Source organism: Panthera onca, chromosome A3 (genome assembly GCF_046562875.1).
Source record: "Panthera onca isolate mPanOnc1 chromosome A3, mPanOnc1 haplotype 2, whole genome shotgun sequence".
Lineage (NCBI taxonomy): Eukaryota > Metazoa > Chordata > Mammalia > Carnivora > Felidae > Panthera > Panthera onca.
In genome coordinates this window covers 102196185-102210041 of record NC_138341.1, presented here as the reverse complement: position 1 = coordinate 102210041, position 13857 = coordinate 102196185, and the positions used below count along the sequence as shown (strand labels likewise).

Sequence of the window (13857 nt, the reverse complement as noted above, 5' to 3'; positions counted from 1 at the left end):
CAGCAGCACCCCTGGGCTGCAGAGACCTGGGGGATGTTGACTTTGAGGCATGTTGCGGCAGAAGCCAGAGATAAGAGGTGCCCTCCTTTCCACCACTCCCCCATTTCCAAACTCTCACCCAGTCTCCCATTTGGGGCACCCCTTGGGAAAGTGCTGTATTGGGAGCCTGGGAAACATAGCAGGTGAGGGGGAGCCCCACTGCCCTGGGAGCTGAGTTAGGGCACAGGTGGGGAAGGTACTGGAGGGCAGCACAGCACATGACTGGAACAGGAACTAAGTTTCACATCTAGATGATCACACGCTTTCTCTGCAAATAGAAAATAATGCTTACTCTTGGGGAAAATATATATATATATGTGTGTATATATATATATATATACACACATATATATACACACATATATATGTGTGTATATATATGTGTGTATATACACACATATATATGTGTGTATATATATGTGTGTATATACACACATATATATGTGTGTATATATATGTGTGTATATATACACATATATATACACGTATACATATATATATATATATATACACGTATACATATATATATATATATATATATATACACACACACACACACATATATATATAGTCTGAAATCCTGAGATTGGCGTTGTAACGTCCATGAAAAGTGAAGAAATAACTATGTATTGCTTGAAATTCACACTGTAGCTTATCAGCAAGCGAAAATGATGCTTCATCTTTCCCAAGGACATTTTAAAAATACATGTAAGTGCTTTCACATCTTTACGTCTTGGTGTTTAGATCCAGTTTATATTTTGAATAGACATTGTGCTACCCTTCTGGGAAGCTGCCTTGTTCCTATCTCAATCCTTTCTTTTCTGCTATTTCTTTTGCTAGTTAATTACCTGTCAAACCCATGCAGGATTTAGCCCCTCCTCCCATTCCCCTGCGCACTCTGAAATAATTGTTTTTCTTAACTTACAGTAGCAATGCAGGGAGGTTAGGAGTGGGAGGGATGTTCAAAAGAAACTGCTGTTTAAAGGAGGATCCAGAAACAGAAAATTGGTCACCAGAAATTGCTGAGTACCTGTATATGCTCAACACTAGCTTTGTGCTTATGTGGCTATAAGGTATTTTGTTATGTAAGTTATAATCTCACTGCCTCCTCCCTCCCTCCCTCCCTTCCTTCCTTCCTTCCTTCTTTCCTTCCTTCCTTCCTTCCTTCTTTCCTTCCTTCCTTCCTTCTCTCCCTTCCCTCCTTCTCTCCCTTCCCTCCTTCTCTCCCTTCCTTCCTTCCTTTCTTCCTTCCTTCCTTCCTCCCATCCTCCCTCCCTCCCTCCCTCCCTTCCTCCCTCCCTTCCTGCCTCCATCCTTCCTCCTTTCCTTACTTCTTCTCTCCATTCCTTCTCTCCGTTCCTTCCTTTCCTTCCTTCCTTCCTTCCTTCCTTCCTTCCTTCCTTCCATCCATCATCCCTCCCTCCCTTCCTCCCTCCTTCCTTCTCTCCCTCCTCACTTCCTTCTTTCCTGTTTGTTCCTTCTTTAGTACCCTACAACTCTCTGTTAAGTATTTGAGATCATGAATATACAATCTAGTTAGAGAAACACGTGAAATGATTAGAGAACAATAGAAAACATACCAAGGTGGTAATAATTTAACCAATATAACTAAGGAAAAAGAAAGGGAAAGGGCATGGCTGTCTGGGCAGCAGTAATCAGATTTCACACACCCTCTAGGATGGGAAGTGAACCTGGAAGATTAGAGAAGTTGGACAGACAGGAAGGAGAAGGGAGAGTAAGGCAGAGCAAAGGCACATTGGGTAGAGTCACAGGAGTAGGAAAGAAGAGGTGAGGATAGAAAGGGAGACAAGAGTCACAGAACCCTTCTGTCCAGCTGTCCCCTTGCCTGTCCTTACATTTATTGAGTCAGTCAGTCTGTATACTAGCCAGTGACCGTTCAGTGAAGTTTCATGATCTCTAGGTCATCTACATGAGTGAAAGATTATTCTTACTTATTTTTTCTGCATTCTTCATAATTTTATCCCCAGTTTTCTTGCAAACACCTACATGCAAAGCACATTTCCATGGTTGGCACAAATGTAGTCACAAATTCACACAGAATCATGTGTTTACCTCTGTCACCCCAGGAAAAGCAGGAAGTTCATGAACAATGCACCAGCTCAACTAGACACAATTACCAGGTCAAAAAGAGGGGAAAAAAGTTACATTTTTAATAATAATAGTCACAAAAAAAGAGGAAGGAGAGAAATGCATTTTTAATGTAATATAGCTGTCTCTAAACTATTGAAATCAAGGTCTAATATGACCTTGAAATGAGTCTTGTCAACACTTCTTTTTCATCTGCTCAGCTTTTCTAGCTCTGGCTGCTTGAGAATCTTTCTGGAACAAAGCTTTTATGTTTCATTCTGGGGCTGGAGTACCTGACTCTGTTTGTCATCATTTTACAAAGAAGTATACTATATATTCAGATTCTAAGTGTAGAAGATTGTGCTCTCACACTGTGATCAAGAATCTTAAATGACATCTTGGGGCGTATGGCTGGCTCAGTTGGAGGAGCGTGCAACTCTTGATCTCAGGGTCATGAGTCGAGCCCCACGCTGGGGGTAGAGATTACTGAAATAAAACTTAAAAAAAAAAACAAGAATCTTCAATGACATCTCAAATTAAACTGAAGTTTTCATCTAAGTTTCTCTATTGATAAGTTTAACAAACACCAAGCAAACATTTTTAGGCCTACACCTAGATATAATCTTACTTTTAACTTTATCTACAATAGCGTGTACTTTATTTTATTTTTATTTTTTTTCAAAAAGAAATCATTCATTTTGTATCCCTTTATAGGTACTTATTGACTTGTAGCATGGGTGACAATGGGTGAGAATGGAAATCCCATTCAGAGCCACCGAGGAGAGTATTTGCTTAGGCTTACTAACTTGCTAAGTCCTTCCTGTCTGCCAGCCTGATAGTGACCATTGTTCATATCTTCATCCTAGCAAAATTGCAAATTACTGCTTGGAAGAGACCTTCAGGAAAGTACATTAAATATTAAATCTGTAAGTACCAACCTACTTACTTGTGTACTTGATTTAATTTTGCCTCCTTCTTTTGCTCAGTGTGGTGATTAAGAGCATGGGCCCTGGAACCCGATTTTTCCTATGTGAATCCATGACACCAATTACCAAATATGATGGCTTGAGCAAGTTCTTTAAATTCTCTTTACCTCCATTTTCCTTACATAAAGCACTGATAATAATAATGTTTACACTGTAGTATTGTTATTTGTAATAAACAGGATAATAAAGGTAAAGACAAACAGAAGTACTTGGCTTATAATAAGCACTCAATAAATGCTAGTCTATTCTTTTTCTAGTCATTAATTACCCCCATTCCACCTCACCCTTGGGTTGAACATCATTTACATGATTTTCTAATGACTGTTTCCAAAGCATGTTATCATGCAAAATAGATCAAATGAGCTCTATTTAATGATTTAATTAATTAATCATTTAGGCTGTATTTAAATTAAGTCCTAGACATTTTTATCTAAGATATATTAATTTGCCTGGCCTATTTCCTAGGCTCTTGTGAATAAAGGATGCTTGAATGAAATACACCCTTTATTCTTATCCCAAATTATCCTGATGAGAGGCTCTTTGAAATGGCATCCTCTCAGGAAATTCAAATAATTTTGAAAACAAACAAACAAGCAAAACCCAGGCCCTTTGGCTGCATTCTACATGATAATTAAATGGAGCTTGAGTAATCTTATATTGACTTAGGAGGTGTTGGCACCTTTTGACTTCTTCAATGTCCATCTCAGGTTCTTGTTCAAACCAAACTGTGGTTTTTAAACTCTGGGGAATCCAATCAAAATGAGTGAAAGTAGAAGAGAAGCAACAGATTATTATGCTTTGTGGGTTGTGGATGCGGATTTTCTTTCCCTTTTTTTTTTCTTTTGGTAATGAATTCAAAACATTTATGATTTGCCAAGATTATGTTTTTTGGAACTGGAGAAGTAACACAATGTAACAGAAATAATATTCCAATCCACTGACTTTCCTCCATGATGGCATTTTGGAAAGCAAAAGGAGGGACTTCTTTCTGATTCATTCCTTTTTTTTTTTTTTTAAGAAACAAAGTGAAGGAGATTTGTATCCCTTTAATTTTCTGGGCCGTGGCTCTTGACTTTCATCTTATTGCATATAACAGTTAAAATGTAATAAGTCTCATTGAAAAGCATTTTTTTCCCTAAAGATTTCTCTTGAGGAAGATACAGAGAAGGCTATTTCTACTTCTTTGTTTAGGGAATGAAAGATGTTTTCATTCATATACCTGACTCAAACTTTCCACTGAAAATACTATTTGGAAGACATATTCTTTATTTCAGTACCATCCTTCTTGATGAGGTATTCAGGGTGGTTGCAAATAGTTCTATAATAAAGAGAGGGATGTGAATTTATGTGTAGGAAGAGTGTTGAAAAAAAAGGGTACAAAGAAACAAAAGAGAAATGTTCTTTTTTGCTATAAAAAGGACAGAAGGTGGGTGGTAGATGAGAAGCTTCCATTCTAAAATGTTAAAATAGTATATTTTCTGCTCTTTTAAAGCACTGAGTTCTTAACTTCTTCCAAAATGGGGCTATAATCCAGGCCAATCATAACTCATGAATCACAGATAATTTACTGCATCTCAGACTGTCCAGTTTTCCTTGCACACTTTAGCCAAAGGGAAGCAAAATTCTTAGGTCACATTGCTCCTGCCCATTTGGAGATGATGTAAAATTTAATGCTACGTCCTCAGACTTCCTGGGCGATTACTATCACCATCCTCTTTTTGAACAGAATTTAGTGTAGAACAGCCCAAACCAGAGAATGTCTGAAGTGCCTACATTGATCAAAGTCATGATTAAGGATTTAGAGGAACCATTTGTTTTAGGAAAGCAAAGTATGAACATTCAGATTTCATACTTGAAATGACTGAAATACACAGAAATTATGGGGTTCATATGAGATCCCTCCTCTTATTAGAGATGATGTCATGGGCTATAAGTAAAAAGAGATATGGAAAGGTGGGTATCTACAGTGCTCCTTTCTCAACACATAATTATTGAAGTGACAATGTTTCTTTGTCCTTTTGGTACAGCATTGGAAAGAGTTATACAAAACCCTCTTTATATTTTTTTATTTTATATTATAAATTTTATTTATAATTATTTATATTATATTTTTTATATTATTTCTTGACAATAAATACTACTTAGCCATATGGAGCTTTTTCTTGAGCTAGTATTTTTTATTGTATACATACATCTTCACAGATATGTTTGTTTATTTACTGCTTCCTACCATTTTGAAGATACTAAGAGCAGAGAAATACTTTAATATATTTTTATACTCTAATATATTTTTACCCCTTATCTATAGTTAGTTCTAGTATGGGCAAGTATTTATTGATTGCTCAGTTTATTTTTTTATGTTTATTTATTTTTGAGAGAGAGAGAGTGAGAGAGAGAGAGAGCAGGTGGGTGAGGAGCAGAAAGAGAGGGAGACACAGAATCCGAAGCAGTCTCCAGACTGAGCAGTCAGCACAGAGCCTGATGTGGGGCTCAAACCCACGAACTGTGAGATCATGACTTGAGCTGAAGTTGGACGCTTAACCAACTGAGCTACCCAGGTGCCCCTTGATTGCTCAGTTTATAAAGTTGAGATGAGCAGAGAGAAGGATCACTGGACTGTTTAAGGTTCAAGTTGTATGGCTATATCTTGTGATTGGTGGACTTCCACCTAAGGCAGTTCACAAAGTAGGTAAACTTCTAGCCCATAGAGTAACTGGCAGATCAAATTGGATAACATATATAGAAATGCTTCAGTAACTGCACTTCTTCATTTTCTTCACCCTATGTCTATTATATCCACATTTGGTCTTCACTAATTTCTCAAAGATTGAGTTAAATCAATTGAATTTGTTATTCTGTGGGTAGAAGGGGAAATGTAAAAAGTAAGGTATACCCTGAACTCTGGGAACGAGTAACATGGTACAGTGAATGAATGTAAGATACCACAAATGGAAGTAGGAGTTGATTTTGACTATACAACCTGCATCTTTAGCATAACAGTGTAGGTGTTGGAAAAAAAAAAAAAGAAGAAGAAGAAGGAGATGCCTGGGTGGCTCAGTTGGGTAAGTGTCCTACTTCAGCTCAGATCATGATCTCGTGGTTCACGAGTTCGAGCCCTGCATCGGGCTCTGTGCTGACAGTTCAGAGCCAGGAGACCACTTCAGATGCATGTCTCTCCCTCTCTCTCTGCTCCTCCCCCGTTCATGTTCTGTCTCTCTGTCTCTTTCTCAAAAATAAATAAAATACATTAAAAAGATAAAAGAAAACAACAACAAATCACACCTGTTGTTCTCTTTCACCTCATATGGAGTTATCCTCTGTGAGGTAGATACTGCTTGCTTGTAATGAGGAATATCTAGACAATCTGGACAAGAAGAGCACATAGAGGCTTTTGAGGAATTCCTAGAGAGGCTGATCACCGTGGTTCCCCTTGGTTATTACCCAAGTTCCCTCACAAAGAAAGCAATGATGGTCACCTGATTTATGGAGTCCATTGGAAGAACAGAATCATAACTATTTTTAACACGTGTTGAATGACTATATTTTAGGATTGCTCTTCTTGTTTTGGGATGTCACCTCACATTTTAAAATGATGCTTTATTTTTTCATTGAGATATTCCTTCCTTCGTGCAGGTCCAGGCCTCATTCACATTGTGTGTAATATGCCAGAACAAACAGATAAATCATCCCCAGCCAGAGCAATGTAATGCTAGGTTACTGTCATTTTGCCCTGAGTGCTGAAATCCTGCCACTTTCAGAGTCGTTACCCTATAATGTTATTTCAGTGAAGAAATAATAGCACTTTTCTCTATCTCTTAAAAATATCTTCTGGCATTTTCCAGGGCATTAATCATAAAATCTGTGTTTAATAAAAGGAGAAATGGGAAATAATAGGAAATGAATTAGATTTCAAGCAGCACTAACGGGAACTGTGAATGCACAGTATGTTGGGAGATAAAGGTTTTGGGTTTTTGACATGTTAAAATGAAGACTTTTAATAGTGAGATATTTTTCTACTTCTTTGGGATAGGAAATGTTGAATAAAGGTGAGTGAGATATATTCCATTTCTTTTTATATTTTAGTGCTTTTTCACATAGTTATTTCCTTTAAATTATGCATCTAAAAATAAAAATAGGATTGTGTCTTCAGTAGTTAAAATGAGACTGATGGCTTGAAAATAGTGAGCGGAAGGTCATTATTGATTTAATTAACTTTTACAGGAAGAAAATTATTCAATTATTACAGTTTTTCGTGGGCCGAATTTCTATATGCTTGATGTAAAGGCAGATTACTAACAATAAGGATAAAATGAGATACTGAGTTCTCTAATTTTAAATACATACCATTGAGAAACTCTAGTGTATAAGAAGAGGGGACATTAGTTTTAGAAGAGAAAAGTTGATAATAATCTAAATCTCACTACGTAACTTGAAATCTAATAATCTAACAAGATGCCTTTTGAACTTCGTCCCCAGAAAAAAAAAGAAATCTAGTAATCTAAATAGAAACATAATGAATTAAATGACATTTCCATGATGATACTGTACAGCAGTTGAAATGAATAAGCTAGATCAATGTAGAGCTGTGCAGATCAATCTTAAAAACACAACTTTAGGTGCACAAATAAAATTACTATGTGATAGCAGTGATGTAAATTTTACAAACACAACGTAATGTTGTGTATGGATATTCATATATATGTAGTAAATTCGAAAACATGGCTGAGAAAGACACACCAACTTGTTCCTTGGGACAGCCTCCAAAGGAAGAGTAGGGAGGGAGTATGGGGCTTCAATTATTTGGGTAACACTTTATTTCTTTACAAAAATAGAGGAAAATCTGCAGTGAATGTGGAAAAACCTCTCTTAGATGAGGATAGAGGGTACATGGTTGTGTCATTCTCTTCCTTTCACTGTGTGTTTGAATTATAATGTTTGAGGAAAAAGTCTTATCTGTGACCTGAGGGTCTTACAGCCTACTATGATGAGGATAGCAGGTTTTGTGGACATGAATGGCTTGTTCGGTATTAGATGTTCAGTAATATGTGTAAAGGCCCTCAAAGGGATGGTCATAACCTGAGGGAGCCAGGAAAGACTTTGCATTCCATGAATTCTGCATCTAGTTGCTAGAGCTGGAATGTCCCCTATGAAATGCAGCAGCTTTCAATCTGGGGACACGGGGGTGAGGCATCATTCTGCTCCTAAATGATTATACTGCATACATTTGAGTGAGAAGTCCGCTTTCATCATACACAAGAGCAAGGAATTTCAAGAAAAGCAATGTACATGGGGTGCCTGGGTGGCTCAACTGGTCAAGCGTCCAACTTCATTCAGCTCAGGTCATGATCTCGCAGTTCACGAGTTTGAGCCCTGCTTCGAGCTCTGTGCTGACGATTCAGAGCCTGGAGCCTGCTTCGGATTCTGTGTCTCCCTCTCTCTCTGCCCCTTCCACTTGTGCTCTGTCTCTGTGTCTCTCTCTCTCTCAAAAATAAATAAAAACATTGAAAAACATTAAAAAAAAGCCACCTACAAATACTATGGGGATGTCAATCTTGAACCAACATGGAGAAGGTGACAGAAGCAAGACGAAACACAATTGCTCTGTTAACCACGGTTTTCATTTCTTTTCTTTATGTGGATGAGCTTCACTGACCAGGTTTGATCTGTAACCTGGACATCTGCCAGTCATTTAAAGGGACTCCCTGTCTAAGGATCACAGGATGAAAATGGCCATTTCAAGTTGAAAGCTGTGCATACATGGATGGCTGTTGAGAAATGAGAAATTTCATAGAACCCCAGAATGTTAGTGTTAGGATTCAGAGTTCAGTTAAATCACTCTTCTTCCAGGTAAGGAAATCGAGTCTCTAGAGTGACTGTGTGACTTACCAGACATCCACAGAGGAAGAACAAAGCCTAGGAACCTGATGATTTCCTTAGGAGCTGAGTGACCTGCACACTACTGCAAGAAATTGTTCCATTACAAAACTTCAGAGATGATAGTTTGGGATTCTCTCTCTTTTATTCCAAGCTCAAAAAGTAAAAAAAAAAAAAAAATCTGTTGAAAATCCCACAGGAACTGAAATTGCTGAAGACAACTAGCTCTTTAATTATGATGTGCAGTGAGCTGCTTTTACGTTTCGCTTATCTCTGAAGTTGGATTGCCCAGTACATCTGAATGCTCCCTGACAGGTCCCTGTGATTTATATCAGCTCACAAAATTAAAAAAATGCAGACTTGCAGCTCTAATTTGCCAGAATCCTTAAGATCTCTTTTATCATGCCCTGCTGCCTGGATGGAAAGCAGCATTCTCTTTAGTGACAATCTGCTCTAATCATTTTTTATTCAGGTGGCAGGCAGGGTTCAGGCAAAACATGAAAGAGAGTGATTGGAGCACAGTGTCTTCAGATGGCTTAAACCACATCACTCAGGCAATTTTGATCCCTTTTTATTTAGCCACATTTAAACAGGTTTCTTTTACAGCTCAGGAGACCAGAACCACTGCACGGGATATAAATAAGGTGCATCGGAAAAGAGCATGGCATTTGGAGAATGGAGTTCCTTCCTTCTTGATGTGTGTGACCTTGTGTTTCTAAATCTCTCTGAGTCCTCATCTCCTCATGTATGAAAAAGGGAATAAAAACATGTACTCATCATTGGATTATTCTTAAGGGGAAATGAGCTTTGAGAATTACAAAAGTGCTTCATATATTTTAAAGTGTTACACAAATGTTTCTTATACCCATTTTCTGTGTGAGTTTTAAAAACTTGGCATCTTGTGTAGAAATCGGTTAAAAACCAGACATGCTAAAAATTTCCCCAGTAAATATCTAACTGCTCATGTCCTCTCTGAGTTATTAAAAAAAAATAAATTCAGAGTCTGGTTAGTATTCTTAGTAGCATTCTGTGTTGTGCTGTTCTGAAAGGTAAACATAGGGCAAATTGTGTAAAAAGCAATGGTCTTATTTACTACAGGTTTCTGGAGAGGAGAGAGAAATGGTTTCTTTGCTGCAAAACTACAGCAATTTATTTTACTTTACGAGAAAAAAAATCAATGAAAGAAGAAGACAGCTACTGGGACCACCAGAAAGAAATTCAAAATGGTAGTTGGTTTGGGAGTCTTTGCTGGTTTAGAGAAAGCCTCCATCTTTTAATGATATAACCCTCTCCTAGGGGTCTGGGATCCCAGGATGAGCTCCATGTGACAACATAAGTTCTTCCACTCAGCCAGTTGCCTTTTCTTCTTCTTTGGTTTGACTTACAAATATTAAGGTGGGATTTAATGAATGAGTTACTTGCAGTGGCACGGTCACCCACAATTGCCCACTCTAGTGAACTCCAAGCTGCCTGGTGTGACCTCCAAGAACGTTCAATGTATTTTCATTCCATTCAAATACTTGTGTGTGCCGCCAGTCAGAGTGGCCAAAATGAAGAAATCAGGAGACTATAGATGCTGGAGAGGATGTGGAGAAACAGGAACCCTCTTGCACTGTTGGTGGGAATGCAAATTGGTGCAGCCGCTCTGGAAAGCAGTGTGGAGGTTCCTCAGAAAATTAAAAATAGACCTACCCTATGACCCAGCAATAGCACTGCTAGGAATTTATCCAAGGGATACAGGAGTACTGATGCATAGGGGCACCTGTACCCCAATGTTTATAGCGGCACTCTCAACAATAGCCAAATTATGGAAAGAGCCTAAATGTCCATCAACTGATGAATGGATAAAGAAATTGTGGTTTATATACACAATGGAATACTATGTGGCAATGAGAAAAAATGAAATATGGCCTTTTGTAGCAACATGGATGGAACTGGAGAGTGTGATGCTAAGTGAAATAAGCCATACAGAGAAAGACAGATACCATATGGTTTCACTCTTATGTGGATCCTGAGAAACATAACAGAAACCCATGGGGGAGGGGAAGGAAAAGAAAAAAAAAAAAAAAAGAGGTTAGAGTGGGAGAGAGCCAAAGCATTAGAGACTGTTAAAAACTGAGAACAAACTGAGGGTTGATGGGGGGTGGGAGGGAGGGCAGGGTGGGTGATGGGTATTGAGGAGGGCACCTTTTGGGATGAGCACTGGGTGTTGTTTGGAAACCAATTTGACAGTAAATTTCATATATTAAAAAATAAAAAAATAAAAAAAAAATTGAAAAAAAAATAAAATAAAATAAATTTCTATTGAATGAAAAAAAAAAAAAAAAAAGTCTTCTTAATGATATATGTACATTTTAATGGCTGAGGGCATTAGACCCCACAAAAATGATACTTCATTTGGGTCCCAAGGATTGATTCGTTTGATATGGTCATATTCTTGCCCTCCCTTTCTTCATTGGAGTAAAGGAGGAAGAATGGAAGAGAGGATATTAATCACTGAATTACTGTCTAATGTGGACACCAGAGAGGGGGCATTGAGTAGCTGGAGAATACGATGAACATTCTGAGGCCACCAAAGTAGACTAAAGGGCCAGTTGCAGAGGTAAAGCTCAGGATTGCTTGTTTAGGATCCTGTCCTGAGCTGAACACAGTGGACTATAAATTGGAAGGGAATTCAAGCTGCATCAAAGCCCCAAGCCACGCAGGCCCATGACCTGGGACATGCGAGGTGGCTGTAGCCTTGTTTCTCAAAGTGCAAGCCCTGCACCAGTAGCATGATCATCATCTGAGAGCTTGTTAGAAATGCAGAATCTCAAACCCACCAGGCCTCCTGAATCACAACCTGTATTTCAAGAAGATTCTCATATGATTCTTAGGCTCTTTACGTTTTTAAAAAGGATGAGCTAGTGAATTTAATAACAGGGAAACAGCATAGAGAGTGTATTGTATTTCTTCTCAAGCTATCTGAAGGCTAGATTAAACTGGGCATTCTTTAATATCTCTTTTTAACAAGCTTTTTTAAAAAAATGTTTATTTATTTATTTTTGAGGGGGGAGGGTCAGAGACAGAGGGAGAAAGAATTCCAAGCAGGCTCCAGGCTGTCAGCACAGAGCGCATTGCAGGGCGCAATCCCACAAACTGCAAGATCATGACCTGAGCTGAAATCAAGAATTGGATGCTCAACTGACTGAACCATCCACGTTCCCAAACAAGGTCAACAAAGAGCCTCTTTATCAAGTGTAGTGGATAAAGAAATAAAAAAGGATGGAGTCCAAATAGTTTTAATTTTATCACACCCCTGCTCTCCCAGCCATGTTTCTAAGACAGCATATTTTAGTGGTCTGGACATTGTCTACCCAGGATAAATAGGACCTGTGTTAGAGGTGACAGTTGCAATGCCTGCTAGATAATGACTTGGGTCTTCAGGACTTACTAACAAGCTATTTGGAGGAGGTTGGAGGAGCAGGTTTTGATCACAGGCATCTTCTAATGGGATGGCAATGATATAGTAATCACAGCAGCCCCAGTTCACCCCCTCCATAACCCCCTCTCTCATTCCCCAGCATCTTGGCCTACCATCCACTGGTCTGCCTCCTCTAGTGTTTTCACATCAGACATAGGGTTTTGTCATTGAGTTAAGGAAACCCACCCCATGTAGTATCTGTTAGTATTTAACTATTATTAAATGCCAATAAGAAAAACTACATATCTAATTATGATGATAAAAGTGATTTCTCTTGCTTAGGGAGACACCATGTCAAAAACACAAGGAATTTGAAACATACTTATATTCAGGTCTTGTTTACCAGGAGTAGATCATCCACACCTTGGTTATTCAAAAGAGTGTATATTAAACCAAAACGTACTTAAAGGAATGTGTATTCCACTTTGTTCAAAAGTAGGAAAATTTACCTGTTGGGATGGGCCCTGGGTGTTGTATGGAAACCAATTTGACAATAAATTCATATTTAAAAAAAAAAAAGAAAAAAAAGTTGGAAAATCTAAACAATATCCTATAGAAAATTTCCTTAAACATGGTCACATTTCCTAACACAAAGTCCACTCCTGTCAGATTGATGAGAAACTATTAACTACTGGCCTTCAGAATTCAAACAACAAGAAACAACAAGAAAAACCTATAAAGCTGTTGGATTTATATAAATAAATATGATACATATATTAGGTTGAACAACAGGTCAGTTTCATATGGCTCAAGCTACTGGAGATGGAATCAATATTCTTAAATCAGGATCCCCCTGTGAATTGCGAATTTTGAGCTCACTTATTAAACATTTATAAAGCACCTAATAGTGACAGGGATTGAACTAAATGTTTATTTAGTTCTTGATAAGAACTAAACTTGAATAAGGACTTGAATAAGGTCTGGTCTCTGCAAATACATGCTTATCAATCATGATATTTCAAATTCAGTTGTCCCTCACTATATGAACCCCTGTTAATCTCACTACTTGCTATCCCAAGCTCAGAAATGGAAAACATTAGGATAGTCAGAGTATCTTACTCAGTAAAGGAAAACAGTGCTACCATTTACATCTGGATTCTACTGATATGTAACTGTTCTTCTATCTCCCTGACCCTAGATCCAGCTAAGATAGCTTTCAAGTTAAAATTCCAATTAAAATCTTGTGGTAGCTCCCTACTCAATAAATATTGATTGAGTTTTGTTCCAATACCCATAATTTTATGTAATTATGTTAAATGGGAAAATTCCTCTTTACAAAGTAGAAAATCCTTATGACATAGGGAGACATTCCTAATCAGTCCCAGGAAAATAACTATTTATTATCCACTACGTTTCCCAACACACGGTTGAGAAAATAATTGTTTTCCCCTTCATCCCGAGGCTCAT

General features: G+C 38.0%; 1 long non-coding RNA gene across 2 annotated transcripts in view; it reads left to right on the top strand.

Moving 5' to 3' along the window:
- LOC145715368 (uncharacterized) overlaps positions 1 to 13857 on the top strand; it is a 569759-nt gene that overhangs the window by 555113 nt on the left and 789 nt on the right. For both annotated transcript variants that reach the window (XR_014137428.1, XR_014137429.1), the window contains one exon: positions 2994 to 3053. This is a non-coding gene — a long non-coding RNA (uncharacterized LOC145715368). The remainder of the gene's footprint in view (positions 1 to 2993; positions 3054 to 13857) is intronic.